The sequence below is a fragment of the Typopeltis vanoorti genome, chromosome 10 (assembly GCF_054136105.1).
Source record: "Typopeltis vanoorti isolate ZY-2024b chromosome 10, IOZ_Tvanoo_1.0, whole genome shotgun sequence".
Lineage (NCBI taxonomy): Eukaryota > Metazoa > Arthropoda > Arachnida > Uropygi > Thelyphonidae > Typopeltis > Typopeltis vanoorti.
Genome location: NC_143558.1, coordinates 6,994,636 through 7,014,745, shown reverse-complemented (window position 1 = coordinate 7,014,745; position 20,110 = coordinate 6,994,636). Strand labels below are relative to the sequence as shown.

Below are 20,110 nucleotides of genomic sequence, written 5' to 3'. Positions count from 1 at the left end.
CAAGCCTATTACATTAGATACTAAGGTTAAAATAATTAAATTTAGTGACGATGGTGTATGAAACACCGAAATAGGCCACATACTAAACTTACCCTTTACTACTGTTATATATATAAAAGCTGCAGTGTTGATGATTCATAATAATGTTTTACAGTATAAAAAAACACCAAAAGAGGAAAAATATATTTATTTAAGCTCACTAATATTTTGCTGGTTTTCTAACTACCATCATCAACTGTGATAGACACACACAACTAAACTACGTAACTGAAGAAAACAATTTAAATTGTAACTGATAACAACATTAATGTTCATACATGGCACACTCCATGGGTTGGATAACCATAGTTAATTTTGAGCAGTCAGGCTATCAGATCTTACAATGATAGTCATCCAGATCTTTGGTAAATTAATGTGCCCCTACTTTTTGAGGCTAAGAGTGGTTCATAGCTGATGCTGATTCTAAAAATAGTCTCTCAGACTCAATCACTTCTGTGTAATAGAGATGTATTTCTCTATCTGATCCTATGTAGAGGAATATCCAGAGCATGGTCTGCCAGTCCCAACTTGCCATGCAGATGACTGTGGATGCAATTTTTGATATGAGTCTGTCCATAGTAGGCAAAACCGCAGGCACAAGGAACTTTAAATGCTCCAAGATATTCAAGAGAATGCATGAATGAAAAGTTTGAAAGTGGCATAGAGATCATATCCACAGAGAACTCTGGTTATTTTTTCTGATGTACATCAGAAAAAATAACCAGAGTGTTGGAAGGATAAGGAGGGGTATATACAATACAACTGAAGATGAAGTCCTTAGAATGAAAATACACTTTCTGGGGAAAGGGAGGAGCATACTACTTAAAAAGAAATCTATATAATTTAATTTAAGGCACCAGTAGCTATCCGTACACCCTGATGATGGATGGAATCCAACCATTATAGGTTACTCTGTCTTGCCGAACCACAGACTTCGGACCCATAATCCAGCTTTGAACGTATAAGTGCATGAATATGGATAATCCCACCCAGTAGAGGATAGAGTGCGAAGGAGGTTCAAAGTTCTTTTGCACTTTTCTCTTAGCTGACAAATGTGTGCTAGAAATGTTTTCTGTCAAAGATGAGTCCCAAGAACTTGGTTTCTGTAGTTACTGGAATAACAGTAGGTCCCATTCTTAGTTCAGGATCTGGGTGATGAGTGCATTTTTGACAGAAGTGTACACAGACACTTTTTTCTGTTGAAAACCTAAACCTATTATTAAGAGCCCACAGGGAGACATGATCAATTGCTTGCTGAAGTTGTCTTTCAATTACCCTCATGTTACGTGAGTGACAGTAAATTGTGAAGTCATCAACATATAGAGCATTGTCTACAGTGGGAGGAAGCTGTTCAATGACTGAGTTGATTTTAATAGCAAAACGGGTTACACTTAAGACAGAGCCTTGGGGAACACCTTGTTCTTGAATATACGGTCGAGATAGCATACTTCCCACTCTGACTTGGAAAGTTCGCCTGGACAGAAAATTTTTAATAAATACAGGGAGGTGTCCTTTGAGACCTAGGTTATAGAGGTCTTTTAATATGCCATAGCTTCAGGTTGTGTCATAAGTTTTTTCCATGTAAAAAAAAAACCGAGACAAGATGTTCTCGCTTCAGAAATGCATCTCTTATACAAGTTTCTAACTGAACTAAATGGTCAAAAGTTGATCGATGTCTAAGGAAACCACACTGTGTATTGGAAAGAAGACTGTTGCTTTCTAAATACCAGAGAAGTCTGGCATTAACCATTTTCTCTAGTATCTTACAAAGACAGCTGGTCAGAGCAATGGGTCGATAATTATTTGCTTGTGTTGGATCTTTTCCTGGTTTTGGGATAGCAATGACAATTGACTTATGCCAAGAATTTGGAAACTCTTCCTCTGCAAGTATTCTATTGCATAATAAGAGAAGAAGATCCACAGAAGATGATGGTAGATGTTTTATCATTTCATAATGGATGTCACCAGGTCCTACTGCACTAGGGTGAGATTGTAGGAGAGCTCTTTTTAGTTCCTCCTTGACAAATGGCTGATGTTGGTAGAATGTTGGTAGAAAAATTAAGCCTTTGTTTCTCTTGCTGCTCATTCAGTATTAAAAATTCTGGAGAATATGAAGCTGTTGCTGAGATTTTAGGAAAAGTTTCTCCCAAAGTATCCGCAATAGCTTTGGGATCAGCAAGAACACTTCCATTATAGTCTAAGGTGGACAAACAATGTGTGTATTATACCTGCCATTCATTTTTCGGATTTTATCCCATACAATTTTTGGACCAGTCATTTGATTAATTGATGTAGTAAATTGGATCCATGATTGTTTTTGACTCTGATGTCTTACAAAATGTGCTTTGACTCGAGCACGCTTGAAAGTTATTAAATTTGATGTTGTGGGGCATCTACGAAATATGCTCCATGCTCTGTGTTGATCTTTTTTGGCTGCCTGACATTCTGGGTTCCACCAAGGCTTTGGATAGACTGGAAATCGAGATGATGTTTTTGGGATGGAGGTTGTTGCTGCCTGGACAATGCATTCTGTTATATATTTTACAGCTTCAGTGATAGGTGTTTGACTGATGGCATCAGCATTAAATTTTGCAAAATGAGAGAAAGTGTTCCAGTCAGCCTGGTCCATTTTCGATATAGGTATCCGTGTGGGTGAACATGGTTCCTGTGAAGACATTGTACAAAGAACAGGAAAGTGATCACTTCCATGTATGTTCTCTTCAATGTCCCACATGAGCAGTGGAAGAATGGAAGGGGAACAGATTGTAAGATCAATTGCAGAATATGAGCGGGTAGGCATATGAAAGAAAGTATTGAGTTTATTATTTAGAAGGGAAAGGTTATTATTATCAAGAATTTTTTCAATGCTTTGTCCTCATCTATTAGTGTTGACACTACCCCATAGAGTATTGTGACCGTTGAAGTCACCCATCAAAAGTATGGGTTCAGGCAGTTGTGAGATAAGGTTATCAAGATCAATTTCATTTAACTCAGCGTTTGGTGGTAAATAAATTGAACATACTGTAATAAGAAATCCCACAGAGAAGTGAATCACTACAGCTTCCAGAGAAGTATTAAGTTGGACCTGATGGAAAGGAGTATGACTGTCCACTAAGATAGCTACTCCTCCATGAGCAGGACCATCTCCAGTTCTATCCTTACGTACAACAGTGAAATTCCTAAAGGTACGGTCCTCGTTGGGTCTTAAGTAAGTTTCCTGTACACAGAAACAGAAAGGTTTGTGTTTCTGCAACATCTTGATATCGTCAATATTCTGGCAGATCCCACGATAGTTCCATTGTAAAAATTTTCCTATTGTTTTGATTTTATTGACTTGTCTGGTTTTCAAGAGGTTGAGGGCTTACTTTTGTCAGATTTATATTTATCCACTGTTTTAGGGAAGTATGGATGGCCAGTGTCCATCTCTTCCTCTGGTAAAGTGTTCAAAACATCAAATGTGTTAGGGTCAGTTCGTATGCTTAGTTTGCTTTCAGTGGGTATCGAGGTATCTATTTTTTCTGTGCGAGTGTCTGGTGGTTTATCTTTGAGTGAAGTCTCCACCATAATTTTTTTGACAGATGAGTTTTCATTGAATGGGACCATTTTTGAAGGGTGTCAGTTCACAGGACCTATGGCCTTACTCTGGAGTAAGGCCATAGGTCCTGTGATTAATGCACTCAACAGAGAAGCACTTGCAATCATAAAGTTCAGGTATGGTGAAATAGACATACATGTTTGAGTTGCTGTTGGCACTTTTTTAATTGTTACTTTTTCAGCATAAGAGGATCGTAGAACAGGTGTAATGGTGACTAGCTTTCTTTTTGCTGGATGATCTCCCTTTGAGAGTATGCTGGATGATCTCCCTGACAGTTGACACATTTAGCTTTTTTTTCACAGCAAGAATTATTATCATGTTCTTTACTACCACATCGGGCACAGGTAGTAGAACCACGACAGACAGTTTCGGCACGTCCATATCTTTAACATTTAAAGCATCTCAGCGGTTAAGGATGTACATTCTAAAAGGAGAGTTGAGATACCCTGCATTTATAGATGTTGGAGGCCTAGGTGTATCAAAAGTAAGGATGATGTTCTTGGTTGAGACCAGACGACCATCCCTGCTTATCAGGATGCACCTCACACCCATCACTCCTTGATCTTTAAGCTCTGAACATATCTCCTCATAAGGAACATCAAGGAGATCCCATTCTGATATCACTCCTCTACTGGAATTGAGTGTTCTGTGAGGTGTTACTGCAATTTGTATTCCACCCATTGTCGTTGCTCTCAGTAGTTTCTCGGAATGTTGTTTGCACATTGTTTCCACAAGGATATCACCAGAACGCAATTTCTTGACAGCTTTGGGAGGTCCTGCCAGTCCTTCTAAACCTTTTTGGATAAAGAAGGGTGACATTTTCCCAATTGGTTTTTCACCTGTTGTATGAATGATTAAAAAGATTGAAACATTTATGTTAGCATCCAATATCTTTTGTTTCTTACTTCTGTTTCCATATGCTGTGTCTATACTATCAATACTTGGTTGGGACTTTGTTAGGGTCCCTGAAATATTTGAGGATGAAGAATTCGTATTTAAGGAATTTTTTATTCGAAGCCAGAGCTCTCAACCCACCATGGAGTCACACACGGACACCCACTAACCGTCAAGCAAAGACTGCACTCAGGAGTGGAACGCCAGTTCTATACGGGCACTGCAGCAGGTCTAGGATCCCAATCCCAGACCATGGGGCAAGAGACTTACTGCAACACCGTTGACCCTGAAGGCACGCCCACTAGCCGAGTGATCCTGGCTGGGCCATCCAGGACCACCCGTCTTGCCGAAACACGGGGCCAAAGTAGTGCAAGACTACCAGGATCCCCCTTTCTAGATGTCCATGGGTCAGCCACACAGCAGCAGGGCGTTAGATCCCAGTGATGGTAGTCTGGAAAAAGGATAGTGAGAAAGACTCAGGGGAAGTAGAGCAAAGAATACAGGAAGAAAAGCAAAGAAAAAGAGGAAGAATGAAAAGGGACAGTACCATCACTGGGAGGTCCCCTCCACCACGAACAGGTGTCCCACATGGAGGGGGGGGGCTTTGTCGACGATTCTTTTTTTTCTGTAAGTGGTAAAATTTCCAAATAATTAAGATCCCGAATCCTGCTGATATTTTGTGATGCTGCAAGCTCATCCATTCCAACAAAAACTGAGATAAATTGATCTCTAAATTTTAATGCAGTCATTGCATTTCCAGTAATTATATTATAAAATTTATGCACATTTTGAATGTATATATCAAAAATGCATATTGCCAATTTCTTTAGCCATCTAATTGTCTTTCGTAAGGCGGAATAGTAAGAAAGCATTTGATCAGAAAGATCGATGCCTGACATACCCAAATTATAGTCCTTTAACGATATTTGGTTTTAATTGAATTTTACCATTCTGATTTTTCGCTTCAACCATTTCAAATTTGTGCATATTTGAAATGGAAAGAACTTCCCTCTTATCCTTCCATTTGCGATGATGAATTCATTAAATTCATCATTGCTCATATTGGCATATTAGCTTCTAATTCTTTATCAGTAAGTTTTTTTTTTTACTGGTCATGGTGAAACTGAAGGTTTTTACTAGACTAGATGCAATAAACACAGTCGTCAGTAATATATAGGTGGGGTGATACGAGATTACTCGTAGTTGGCGTATGAAACAAAATTCTGTCTGATAAGCCGGCTACGCGATTACTCGTAGTGACCTTGAAGACGCGAAAGTGCTTGCTGTGCAGGAACAAACTATGCCTAAGGAGCGTGGCAGCGAACGTATTAATACTACAGTTATCCATGAATGTGATGATCTTATTGCTGAAATGAAAAAAACTTCTAATGATGGCATCCCACTTTAAGCTAAGCTATTCAGAATAACTTTGTTTGGACAGCTGACAAATAAATGCTTTAGTTAAATATTTACATCATTTATGCATATGACTGCTTAAAAAGTATTAAACCATTACATGCATCTACAAGTGGGAGGGGGAAAAAAGCAGTGATTCACTATACTACAGTGTGGAACCTAACATGTCACATGACTGGGGCATGCCTGTAATCTTTTGCAAAAGAATAAAAAGAACTTTATAATTTACAATAGTAAATTATACTATTTACACTTCAAGTCTCCATAGTCTAAACAGATCACAATAACTATCATTGGCGCACCCAGGGAGGGGGGCCTTGCCCCCTCCCCACCTTGAGTGTGCCACTGATAACTATCATACCTTGCTTTGAATGCATTCATTATCTAAGGCTTCAGAAAGATGTAAAAATAAAACTTTACTGTAACAGACAAAAGGATATCCAATACCTTCTTCCAATTTACCAATCTACCATAAAAATACTTTTTGTTTGGGGGAGGGGGAAGCATACCACTTAGAAAGCTATATAATTTAATTTCATACTGAAAAATATGAGAACCTGTCTTCTTTAAGTGACTTTACGTTTTTGAAAAACGTGTTTTTAAAGTTAAATATAGTGTGGCTTTTTGTCACAAATTGTGCTGCAGTTGTGCATTGGTTAGATACAAGTGTCCTTCAGTGGTGTTATTGTTTGGAACTGTGTTGTATATATTGTGTTTTCACTGCCGTTTGTTTCACTATTTCAACGTGTAAAGATGGCGTCCAACAAGAAACGTACGTCAGCGACGCACAGGACTTCTACTTCTACACAAAAGGCTGGCTCAGCGTTAGATTTTTCCAATGGATGCGTTGCGGAAATTGCTACATGTATGTGCCGAAGAATATGAAGGATCTGTGGTCAGTCTGGCTAAATGAGAAGAACGAAAATGTCGATGTATGTGAGATAGGCTGGAGCGTTTAGGAATGATCTGACATTGTGACCGTAGCGGAAGAACTTCGGCGGGAGTTTATGAAAATGAAAAATGACCATCTTCTTCATGAGGAAGTGGAAGTGCTCGGTAAGGAGATACTGGAAGTTAAAGCTGAGTTTAATGTGTTAAACAGAGAAATTAGGACTATAGAGATTACTTTAGCTGAAGTAACTAGAACAGGATTACATATGGGCGAGTCTTTGGTGAATGATGCAGTAACATGGGAGTGATTCGGAGTCAACAAAATAAAACCACAAGTGGCCTAGAAGAAACGAGATGTCGTGAGAGTGGGGGGGTAAGTAATAGAGCGTTGAGTAATGAAGCTGGGAGAGTCATGCTGAATAGCGTAGAGAATGAGTCCATGAGTGTGGACTTGAATGAAATTAAGAGTGGTAAGATATATGGTGATTCTATGATTAAGGGTATGGAGAGTGGTATGCATGAGGAGTCCTTGGCTGGTGGGACAATAGAAAGAGTGGCTTTAGCAATAAAGAGAGGGCATGAAGCAGATAAGATGATAGTTATGGTGGGTACGAATGACCTGAGAGGTAGTAAAAATCGGGTAGGAAAAGATTTAAGAACATTATTAGATATTGTGAAGAGGAAAAGTGTCAATGGGAGGATAGCGTGTGTGCTGCCTCGTTTTGACAATTACGAATTAAGAATGTGCAAAAAAAGAGGTCTGGAATTTGTTGATGTTTGGAGTGTGTTTGAAGGAAAAAGGCAGTTGTATGCTAGAGATGGACTGCATCTTAACATGGAAGGACATAAGCGATTGAAGAAATGATTGTTTTCTGAACAAGTTGAAGTTATTGGGCAGGGAAACTAATATTGAAAAGGTTGAGTGTCAGAGAGAGAAACTTTAGCACTGATTGTATATTTATTGATCCTTATATGCAGAATAAAGTGCAGAAGAGAGGGGATAAAAATCGGCATGGGACTACAGAAGTTAGTGACTTATATATCAGTTCTAAAGCCGGTACAAGATCTAGAGGGAATCTGCAATTTTTGTATACCAATGTTAGAAGCATTCGAAATAAGAGAGAAGAATTTTTGGCATTAGTCAGTGCAATCTCACCAAAAGTTGTAGGCAGTAGTGAAACTTGGCTGTCAGTAGAAGATGTGGTCACTGGAATTGAATGTGATGGGTACAGTATTTTCATGGAGGATAGAGAAGATAGAACAGGGGGAGGAGTACTGATGATGATAGCTGATGTGTTGCAGCCAAAGAAAGTAGTATATCGGGAACGAGCAAAAGAGTTAATTGTATTAATTGGTACAAATGATTTGAGAGAGAACAAAGAGCATGTCAAAATGAATGTCAGGAGACTGCTTGGAAAGATAAAGGAGAATAGTGTGACAGGAAGGGTGGTCAGTGTGTTGCCTAGGTATGATTGTGGTGAAATGAGGCGGAGAGCAAGGATTATGAATGATATTCTGGCTGAAATGTGTGAGGAGATGGGAGTAGTTTGTTAATGTGTGGAATGAGTTTGAGGGACGAAGTGAGCTGTATGGGAGCGATGGACTGCATTTGAGTGGTTATGGTGTGAGTCGCTTGGAGAGACTGATGCTGGAAGGTAGAGAAGTGAATAGAGAGAATGAATCAGATCGAGAGGGGAGTGATGTGGAAGACCAGGAGAGTAAGACCGGAGAGATTGAAGGAGTGGAAATGAATGTGGAAGTGAGTGGTATGAGTATAGAAAATGAGAGAATGGGTGTGCAAGAGGAGCAGGGAAACAGGGAGGCTCAGGGTGGACAGGGATACACAGCGGGAGAAAGGTGGATGCTCCAAGAAGAGGTGAGAGAATGTGTAGGCAGGAAAGTAATGGGATGATCAGGGATCAAAAGGAAACAGATGGAATTGCATAGGGTTCTAAAATGAAGAAGCAGAAAGGGAAATGGCCCCAGTCCAGCATGGAGAGATCACATCGAGTGAGTGGTATCAGTGAAACTAGCTGTAGATCCAGAAATGAGTTGTTGTGTTTGTATACCAATGCTAGAAGTATAAGAAACAAGGCGGATGAAATGGTTGCACTAATTGCGTCTGTGCACCCAGAGATTGTCGGAATAAGTGTGACATGGTTAGATGAGGATGACATCCTGACAGGAATAGAGATGGAAGGGTATGATGTGTTTCGTGAGGATAGAAGGGGTAAAAAGGGAGGGGGAGTGCTATTGATGATAGAGAAAGAGTTATGTCCATACAAGGTAGAGATGCAAGAGGGAAATGGGGCCAGTGGTTTTGAGGCAGTATGGTGTGAGATAGAGGTGAATAGAATCAAATACTTGGTGGGATGTTGTTATAGACCTGGTAATGTGGATGGTGGTGATAGTGAAATGTATAGTCAAATAAGCCAAGCAAATAAGAAAAGGGTGATCATTATGGGTGATTTTAATTATGGCAATATAGACTGGAATGAAGAGATAGCAACTGGAAGTAAAGAAAATGAGTTTCTTGAGTTTTTGAGGGATAACTACCTCAGACAGTATGTAACAGAGGGCACACGAGGATTAAGGGTCTTGGATTTGGTCATCTCATCGGAGAATGTAATTATCAATGAGGTATCAAATCATCCACCAATTGGTGAAAGTGACCATGAGGTGATTACTTGGGTGGTTGCCAGCAGTGCAAGGACCCCTGTGAAAAAAGGGTATATGTGGAACTACAAGGGGGGTGATTATGAAGAGCTCAGGAGACAGCTTGCAGGTGTAGCATGGAATGAGGAGTTAGCTGGAAAAGAGATCAATGCAGCTTGGGCGATTTTCAAAAAATATTTAGCGGATGCAATGTCTAAATGTATACCACGGGTGAGAAGGTTAAATAAGTTAGGTGTGAGATGTATGAATAAAGAGATTAAGCATGCAATACAGAGAAAAAGGGCATTGTGGAGGCAGCATAAGAGAAGTGGAAGTAACCAATTTCATGAGTTCTACAAAGACTAGACAAGGAGAGTGACTTGGTTGGTGAGAGTAGCTAAAGAGAGGTATGAACAGCAGTTAGCTAATGAAGCCAAAAAGAATCCGAGGGAGTTCTTTCGATATGTAGCCAGCAAAAGAAAGAATGATTATGGAAGGATGACATTGATTGGAGGAAATGGTATAAAGACAGCTGTTGCAGAATGTGTGGTGGAGATACTTAATGAGCAGTTCATAAAGATCTTTCAATCTTGTGAATGTGACTTCATGGAGAGATTAAGAGCAGTTGATGATGGGGAGGAGAGACTGACTGTAAGTGAGCAAGAGGTGTTTGAGGAGTTGAGTAAACTAGATGTAAATAAGGCTGTGGGACTTGATAATATATCACCGCGTATTCTGAAGGAATGTGCCAGAGAGTTGACACCTGCCTTGACATATTTTTTTAATACGAGTCTTGCACTTGGTCAAGTCCCTAAAGAGTGGAAGGAGGGCAAGATTGTGCCACTTCATAAAGGAGGTGATCGAACTCAAGCATCAAACTATAGGCCTATCTGTGTGTCAGGTGTTGTGGTTAAGTTGTTGGAGAAGCTTGTGAGAACTAGGATCCAGAGTTGGGTTGACAACAATGGTATAATCTTTGATGGACAGCATGGATTTGCTAAAGGGAGGTCGTGTTTTAGTAATCTACTTACTTATTACAATAAAGTGACTGCTTCCTTGGACAGAGGAGAAGGATACACAGTAATATACTTGGATTTCGCAAAAGCTTTTGATAGAGTACCTCATGATAAGTTGACAGTCAAACTAGAGCAGATGGGGTTTGATATTAGATTAGTGCATTGGATTGGAGACTGGCTATCTGATAGGTATCAACAAGTTGTGTATGGAGGTGCAATATCCAGGAAAAGGAAAGTCACTAGTGGAGTGCCTCAGGGATCTGTTTTAGGGCCATTACTATTTAACTTGTATATTAATGATATTGGCGATGATTTGGATGGAGATATTCAGTTGTTTGCAGATGATGCAAAGTTGGGACGAACCATAAAGAGTAGTGAAGATGTTGTGGCCTTGCAAGAAGACTTGAATAAATTGTGTGATTGGGCAAGCAAATGGGGATGTGAGTTCAATGTTGCAAAATGTAAGGTTTTAAAATTTGGAAAACAAAGATGGGATGCAGAATTTATGCTTGGTGAGAATATATTGTTGGAAGTAGAGGAAATAAGAGATCTGGGAGTGATAGTGGATCAGGATCTAAAATTTAGGGGACACATCGCCAAAATTGTGAAGACAACACAAAGACTTCTGGGAATGATGAGGAGGACACTGACGTGTAGAAGTAGGGAGATTCTTGTTCCGTTGTATAAGGCTTTGATTAGGCCACACATGGACTATTGTGCCCAGATTTGGTCACCTGGTTTTCAGAAGGATGAAGAGATGTTGGAAAGGGTCCAAAGGCGACTGACTAAGGTAGTTTCTGACCTCTGGAATGTCGAGTATGAGGAAAGATTGAAAAGATGTAATTTGCAGAGTCTAGTGGAGAGAAGGAAGAGGGGAGATATGATAGAGACCTACAAGTTGGTAAGGGGTTGTTATAGGATCAATGGTGGAGAAGTTCTACAGCGAATAGTGGGAGATCAGGGGAGAACCAGAGGTCATCCCTGGAAACTGTATAAAGAGGGTGTGAGTAGGGGAGTGAGAGGCAGGTTTTTTTCGTGCAGAGTCGTGAATGATTGGAATGCCTTGCCTGAGAGTGTGGTGTCTGCAAGGAGTTTGAATGTGTTTAAGACCCGATATGATGAGATGTGTGTGAGATAAAAGGACCTCCTAGATGAGTCTTTGACTCCATGAGGTCTTGTTTAATAATAATAATAATAATATCAAGATGATAGACATGTGAATGAGAGTTCATTTGAGGCAGTCTGGTGCAAAATAGCGACCAATGCAACCAAATATACAGTTGGATGCTGCTATAGGCTAGGGAGTACAGGGGGAGATATTGAATTCATACATCAGCAAATTAGTGCAATGAGTGAAGGCTTAGTGATTATTATGGGGGATTTTAATTATGGTGATATCAATTGGAAGGAGGAAATATCACGTAGCAAAAAGGAAAATGAGTTCATACATCATCTACAAGATAATTACTTGAAACAGCACATAACTGAAGGGACACGTGGTGTGAGAGTGTTGGACCTGGTTACTGGTTCAGAGGTTATATGCATAAGTAAGGTGTCCCCGTTACCTCCAATTGGTGAAAGCGATCTTGGGAGGTTGCAAAATCTGTGGATTTTTCTGTTAAGAAGGGGTATATACGGAACTACAGGTTAGGCAATTATTACAAGCTTCGGAGTGAGCGTGCAGCCATCCCATGGCAGAACATATTGCAAGGGAAAGATGTTAGCAGTGCATGGGATAAAATCAGCAGGTATCTGAGGAAAGCAATATCAGATTGTGTCCCCATGGTCAGGAGGTCAAACAAGGCAGGCGTTAGATGGATGAACAGTAGTATCAAGCTTTATCTGCAAAAAAAAGAAAATGTTATGGAGAATTTACAAGGAGAAAGGCGACCAGTACACCCATGAGCAGTACAAGGCTCAAGCTAGGAAGGTTACTAGCATAGTAAGAAAAGCTAAATCAGATTATGAGAAGACCTTAGCCAGAGAGATCAAGGATAATCCCAAAGAGTTCTTCCGCCATGTGGCAAGTAAGAGGAAGAATGACTTCGGAAGGATAACTTTAGTGGGTGCTGATGGTATTGAGGTGACAAAATCAGATGTAATAGTCGAGTTACTGAGTGATCACTTTTCAAAAGTCTATCACCCGAGTGAGGATATCTCTATACCTGTAGCAATACCTAATGTGAGAATTGAAGCTAAAGAATCAGAGGTATTAAATATATTGCAAAATTTAAATGCAAACACTGCTGTAGGCTTTGATGGAATATCAGCTAGGGTGTTGCGTGAATGTGCAAATGAATTGTCAACCCCTCTTACTTGGATATTTAATTTAAGTTTGAACTCTGGTATTGTCCCTAGGGAGTGGAAGTTAGGCAAAGTGGCTCTTTTGCATAAGGGTAGCTCTAAAACTGCGGTAGTTAATTACAGACCAATCACCATCTCAGGAGTAGTGGTAAAAGTATTGGAAAAGTTGGTTAAAGACAAAATTCAAGAATGGGTGGATCAGGATATGATACTCTAATAGAGGCCAACATGGTTTTGTTAAAGGTAGATCCTGCCTTAGCAATCTATTAACTATTCATAATAGAATAACATCTGAGTTGGACAAAGGAACAGGCTACACAGTGGTACTTCTGGATTTTGCTAAGGCTTTTGACAGGATACACCATAGAACACTGTTATGCAGATTGGAGCAGATGGGAATGGATATTAAATTGGTGATATGGATAGGAGAATGGGTCAGGGAGAGATACCATAAGGTGGTGTATGGAGGAGCCGAGTCCAGAATGAGGCAGGTGACCAGTGGTGTGCCTCAGGGCTCTGTGCTTGGGCCAATGTTGTTTAATTTGTATATAAACGATATAGGAAACGGCTTAAAGGGAGATATTCAGTTGTTTGCTGACGATGCAAAGTTGTTGTAGCGCAATAAAAAATCAAGCTGATGTTGAAAGTTTGCAGGATGATTTAAATAAGCTGGTAAAATGGGCAAAAGATAATGGATGCCAGTTCAATGTGGAAAAGTGTAAAGTCATGCATTTTGGGATTAAAAGATTACCAGCTGTGTACTCCAAGAGATTGATGAGGCTAGGGACTTAGGGGTATTGGTAGATAGGGAGATGAAGTTCAGAGGACACATTGCTAAGGTGTCCAAGATTGCACATAGGATTACTTGGTTGTTGAGGAACACACTGACATCCAGAGATAAAGAGGTTATTATTCCCCTTTATAAAGCATTGATACTTCCACATTTGGATTACTGTGCTCAGGTCTGGTCACCTGGATTCCTTGGAGATGAGGAGGCTGTGGAGAGGGTTCAGAGAAGAGTGACCAAGTTGGTGAGTGATATAAAAAATGCCCCTACATTGATAGATTGAGAGCTTGTGGATTGCAGAGATTGGTTGATAGGCAAAGATGAGGGGATATGATAGAAAGATTTAAATTACTGAAAGGTTTTTATAGGATTGATGCAGGGGAAATGTTTCAGCTGTGTGATAGTGATGGAAGAACAAGAGGTCATCTCTGGAAATTAAAGAAGAGTGTGGTTAACAAAGGTGTCAGAACAAGGTTTTTTGCCTGGAGGGTAGTGAATGAGTGGAATTCATTGCCTGACTTAGTTGTGAGCTCTTCGTCTGTAAATGAATTCAAGAAGAGATATGACAGATATTGTTTTGCTAGTTTGGGTCTCCCGTGATGAGTCTACTGACTCCATGGAGATACCCGTAATAATAATAATACCTCTGTCTAAAACTTTCTTTCTAGCAAGAAAGTTTCTAAAGTTTTCATACTGGAAAGAAAGGAGGGGAGGGAGGGGGACTAGAAAAATCACAGGCCCCAAATCCTACAAGAATCAAAGTGGAAAATAGTAGTACGTGTTAAGATTTTGAAGCTGTTTGGTGTGAAGATAAGATCAATAGAATAGTATATCTAATAGGATGCTGCTATAGGGCAGGGAATGTGGAGAGAATTGATTGTGAAATGTTTAGACAAATTAGTTGGGAAAGTAAAAGGAAGATGATCCTAATGGGAGATTTTAATTATAAGAACAGATTAGAAAGAAGAGATAGTGTATAGTAACAAGGAGAGTGAATTTGTTGAGTTTCTGCAGAATAACTATCTAAAGCAGCATGTGATGGAAGCAACATGAGGTTTCTTAATATGATGATATCCTCAGAGGATGTGGTAGTGAATGAGTATCTATTGAGGCATATCATTTCTTCAATCTCCATTATCAGAAGTTCTATTTCTCTCTCCACACATCATGCTTTCAATTTTCATTCACACATACAACCATGGCCATCAGACAAACTATTTCTATCTGCTATACTGCCCAAGGCATATGACTTTAATATTCTCTCCACCTTCCAACATACTACTGGTATCCATAAACATAAACTGAATTTCACCCATTTCTGAAGCACTATCTCCACTGCCACTAAATCCTGGGATCGAGATACTTGTCTCCCAGTGCCTTTCACTGCCTACATTTCATGCACATACACATTTCCATCCAACATCTGCCACATTCTTAAACAGGATGCACATACATAATACATGTGTAGCAAGCAACAAAATTATTAACTAATCTACAAATAATGTAGTCTAGTTTAGACTACATTATTGGGTAGACTAGTTTAGTCTACCCAATGTTTAGACAAATTAGTTGGGAAAGTAAAAGGAAGATGATCCTAATGGGAGATTTTAAGTATAAGAACAGATTAGAAAGAAGAGATAGTGTATAGTAACAAGGAGAGTGAATTTGTTGAGTTTCTGCAGAATAACTATCTAAAGCAGCATGTGATGGAAGCAACATGAGGTTTCTTAATATGATGATATCCTCAGAGGATGTGGTAGTGAATGAGTATCTATTGAGGCATATCATTTCTTCAATCTCCATTATCAGAAGTTCTATTTCTCTCTCCACACATCATGCTTTCAATTTTCATTCACACATACAACCATGGCCATCAGACAAACTATTTCTATCTGCTATACTGCCCAAGGCATATGACTTTAATATTCTCTCCACCTTCCAACATACTACTGGTATCCATAAACATAAACTGAATTTCACCCATTTCTGAAGCACTATCTCCACTGCCACTAAATCGAGATACTTGTCTCCCAGTGCCTTTCACTGCCTACATTTCATGCACATACACATTTCCATCCAACATCTGCCACATTCTTAAACAGGATGCACATAATACATGTGTAGCAAGCAACAAAATTATTAACTAATCTACAAATAATGTAGTCTTTTAAATGGTGGGGTACTGGGTGAATCGTTAAAATTGGTGGCAGCAACGATGAATACAATCGATACATTTGAGACGATAAAATCCTAACAAAATATCACACAAACACAAAAAATCGTCAATTTGAATGGTAGTGCAAACTTAAAAACCAGTACTGGCAATAAAATAAATACAATAATATCTTTTCTTTATTTCTCTAATATTTTGCTAATATAACTCACTAATATTTTGCTGGGTAGAAAACAAGTAAAATATTAACGAGTTTCATAATTTTTTTTTCTTCTTGGTGTTGATTATACTTTTAAGCATTATTATGAATAATGAACATCTAAGCCTTTCTTCGCGTATTCTTATTATTATCGTTCAATTGCTTAACAAGGTTGCAGATACATTTCACTTCCACGCTATTTGTTTTTCAAACCTTTAGAAACAAATTTGGATACCACATCATTTAAGCATTATTTAAAATGCCTCTCATGCAGCTGATACTAATCCCAAACTGATATAACGGGACATTAACTGGAACATTCATGCACTTCATTCATGATTACTGTTCACCAACTGGTGGCAAAACAGTCAGTCACATCTTTAACTGAGATCACTTCTGATCAAATCTAACTTCCTTTGACCTTAAATAACTTCTTTCACATATTGCTGGCCTCACAACAGCTCAATAAGTTCTCCTTTATTCTTATGAGTTTTCTTTGGTACCCAATCAATGTTTAATTTAAGCCATCCATAATGATTGCTTTTTTAGTAGGACAATTTGGTGCAGCATTTTGTCTGCAGCAAATGAATTGTCATTATCTACAGCAACACCCACCATTCTATATAGTTCATTCTATCTACCTTCACTTCACAGAGGATATCCTCAAACTCACTGCAACATGGAAATTATTACTACTATTGCTTTCATGAGTCTGAAAACTAATTTAATTCAAATCATCTGATATTAACAGTAACAATCCCCCCCCCCTTACGTTTCCTATCTTTAGTGTCCTTCCTAAAAATGCTGTACATTCTACACTCAATTCCAGTTACTACACCAGACTCTGGGAGCCAGGTTTCACAAATGCCAACAATTTAAGTCCACAACACATTTATCAAGGCAACAAACTTAACTCTTTTCTTCCTGATACTTCTAGCATTTGTGCATCTTGCTGCTTTGTATACTTATAGTCTGCTTAGCCTTTTCCACATGAGTCTGAAACCTAATGCATACAAGTCTACATCTAATTGCATTATAGTTACTAGAATTCAATTTCTACAGGTATCTGGACCCTGCTCAGTTATTATTTAGGCATTTCTATATCTTTATTAAATTTGGATTTTTTTTTTTTTTGTATATATATTTTTCAGGCATAAATTAAAAATGAAGTATATATCTAGTGCTTTATTTCCCACCATCCATACTTATTTCTAAATAGCAGAATGTCCTCAAGGTCTTCCAACTGTATGTGCTTGTTGTGTGTCAAGTGTCTTATTGAAGTTCAATAAACCTCAAATCAACGATTTTTATTGTTTTGTTATAAAATGATCTCCTAAAAATAGAACCTCCTCCTTTTTATGCTGAAAAAGAAACTATACTTACTGCAATTATTATCTAATTTCTTTCATTTTTCTTCCACTCAGCAACTTGTATCCTATCTTATAATTCTAAGTTTCTGGTGTTATGATAAAATAACCTAGCTTTCTTCAAACAATTAAGAGATGTACACAGTCATATATCTGCAAAACATCACAGCTATACTTTACTTAATCTATACCTGTAGATAACTTGATTTCCACTTACAAATATCACGGAAAGAACACACATAAATATGCTTAAACGAACATTTTCAAAAACTTCTCTGCATTATGTATATTTCTCTCATTTCCAACTTCTTACCTATGTCACTTCTCTGGCCAGTTACGACTAATTTATCATGTGTTTCTGGCATGAGTAGAAAGACATCTGTAAAATCTTTCTTCACTTTTCTTTGTAGCATGACTGTTACGTAAAATATATGATTAAAAAAATGTTTTTCTACGACGCAGTTCTGTGCGTCATTCAAGCCTGCAGAACACTTGCCAAAGATTTCACCCTTGACCGTAACCAACCATATACACACACACACATGCAATGAGACACACCTGACATTTAAAATGAATGACGATGTCGTAAAGGTGTACAAGAGAAAGATCAAACTATGATTAAAAGTAAGATTCGGTGATCATCATTATATTATCAAACAGTATTAAAAATTATCTAAACTATTATATTTAAATAAAGCAAACTAAAAAAAAAAAGTGTATGTGTATGGGGAATCTTATTATATTTAAACACGTTACATATACAGAATAGTGTCAACAAGAAAATTAAACTATACCTTCGTAAATTATTAAAGCTTTATCTATCTACTATATATATATATAAACTGTCATCTCATGCCACCATAAAACGAACATAAGCTCCTCGCGGACGCACTCGGTGACTTCACAAACATCAGCTAAGATGGCGCTGTACTCCAAATGGAAATCGAAAATATAAAATAAAATAAAAATGATTAAAGAAAGAGCCAATAGGCTTCAGTTCGGCGATGTAAAATTACATAAGCAAAGTGGATACTAGATCCAAAATTGTTTCAAAGCCGAATGTTGGTAGAAACTATGAAAGTTTCGTAAGTTGACCTGACAGCTTACAAGAATACAAACCCCGGTAATCACGAGTTGCCTTTCCTTGCACTACTTAAAAGGCACCGGCACTGCCCAAGCTTCCATATATTCGCCTTTTATTAGTGCATTTCATAAAGGTTTCACTGGCATGGCAGCTGTTATTTACTAGTTTTCTTCAGAGACAAGGCTGAATCCTTAAGAGAGCAAAGACTTTCGTTCAGTACTAAGGAAATCAAAATGTCAGGGGAAAAAATGCATTTTTCATAAGTGAACTCTCGGTCGGTGCATAAAGTCTTACTACAGAAAGAGCCAACAGCTTCAGTGGATGCTTGGGCAGCGCTCACTTTTAAGGCAACCGTGAATGCAGAGGATTGTATTCTCAGGTCAACTTACGAAACTTTCATAGTTTCTACAAATATTCGGCTCTGAAATAATGTTGAATCTAGTATCTACTTTGCTTATGTCATTTTACATCGCCGAACTGAAGCCTGTTGGTTCTTTCTTTAGTAATTACTTTACTCGCCGACCGAGAGTTCATTTACGAAAAATACGTTTCCCTGACATTGCGATTTCCTTAGGATTTCTATCTTGGGAGAGCTCTTGAGCATCCAGGGAATAGTGTTTTCCGAGGTAGCCACTATTGGGGTGTGTCGGTGAATGCCTTTCTGCTCTATGGTAGGGTGAGCCTGTCACTGAGTAGAACCACCGTTGAGTTAAATGATCCTGTGGGATCGTCTAGTTTTTGAAGCAAACCCTGTACTTATATATAGTGGTATCTGAAAAGAACTAGTTTGAAACAGCTGTCAAGTCAATGAGACATTTATCGCACTAATAAAAGGCGAATATATAGACGCATGGGCAGCCCTCATGTCGTTTAAGTAGTGAAAGCTAAGGCAACTCGTGAATACCGAGGATTGTATTCTCGTAATTTTCTGTCAACCTACCAAACTTTCAGAGTTTCTGCAAACATTCGACTTTGAAATAATGTTGGATCTAGTATCCACTTTAAGTAATAAAATAAAAAGTTTATTTATAGTTATATAACATATTCTTATTTTGCATCAAATTAAGTTAATAACGTTTGAATTAAGAAATTCGAGTTATGGTAACAGTATCAATAGAATGTAACAATAAAAGTCAGCCAGCTTAACGCCATAGCTTCTTGCATGAACTCAATCCTTAGTGGACATCTGGACTGCCCGCCTGGCCTATAGCCTGCAAAAGTAGTTGACCAAGGATTCACTATAATTATACTGCTGAAAGGAGAGTAATGGCATTTGAAACCAATCGGTTAATTAACGTCGAGCACTCCTCTCCGTGCTAGGAATTCACTGCTGAGCTGGTCGTGACTATGCAATGCTATATTATTGCTTCCTAGTATGATCTTCATTTTTGTGACAATACCATAGGTTCATCGTCTGGACTGGGACCACAGCGAAGGTTAAGTAACCAAGAACCAATGGAATCTAAGCAGCACTATTTAGAATGTAACCATCACTTAATCAATTGGCCAGCTGCCTTTAATGAACTTTATTCTAATCAGTTCCAAGTGGATGTAACATTTGTATGTGAGAGCTTAAAGCTTAAGGCTCACAAAGTAGTGTTATCGACAAGTAGCCCCTTCTTTAACAGTTTATTCTTTTGAAAGTTCTTGTTAACATCCTGTAATACTATTTCAGAATGAGGCATGTGGA

The 20,110-nt window shown here is 38.5% G+C and overlaps 1 protein-coding gene across 2 annotated transcripts in view; it reads right to left on the bottom strand.

Annotated features, from left to right (window-relative positions):
• The window catches only part of Neurochondrin (neurochondrin), a 34,236-nt gene extending 16,005 nt beyond the window's left edge, over positions 1-18,231 (bottom strand). Inside the window, exon 1 of one of the 2 annotated variants that reach the window (XM_090399186.1) lies at positions 18,131-18,231. The gene's annotated coding sequence lies outside the window, so the exon portion shown is untranslated. Of the gene's footprint in view, positions 1-17,649; positions 17,754-18,130 lie in introns of those variants that run through there. The other variant, XM_090399187.1, reaches the window with a different exon arrangement.
• Positions 18,232-20,110: the final 1,879 nt, after the last annotated feature.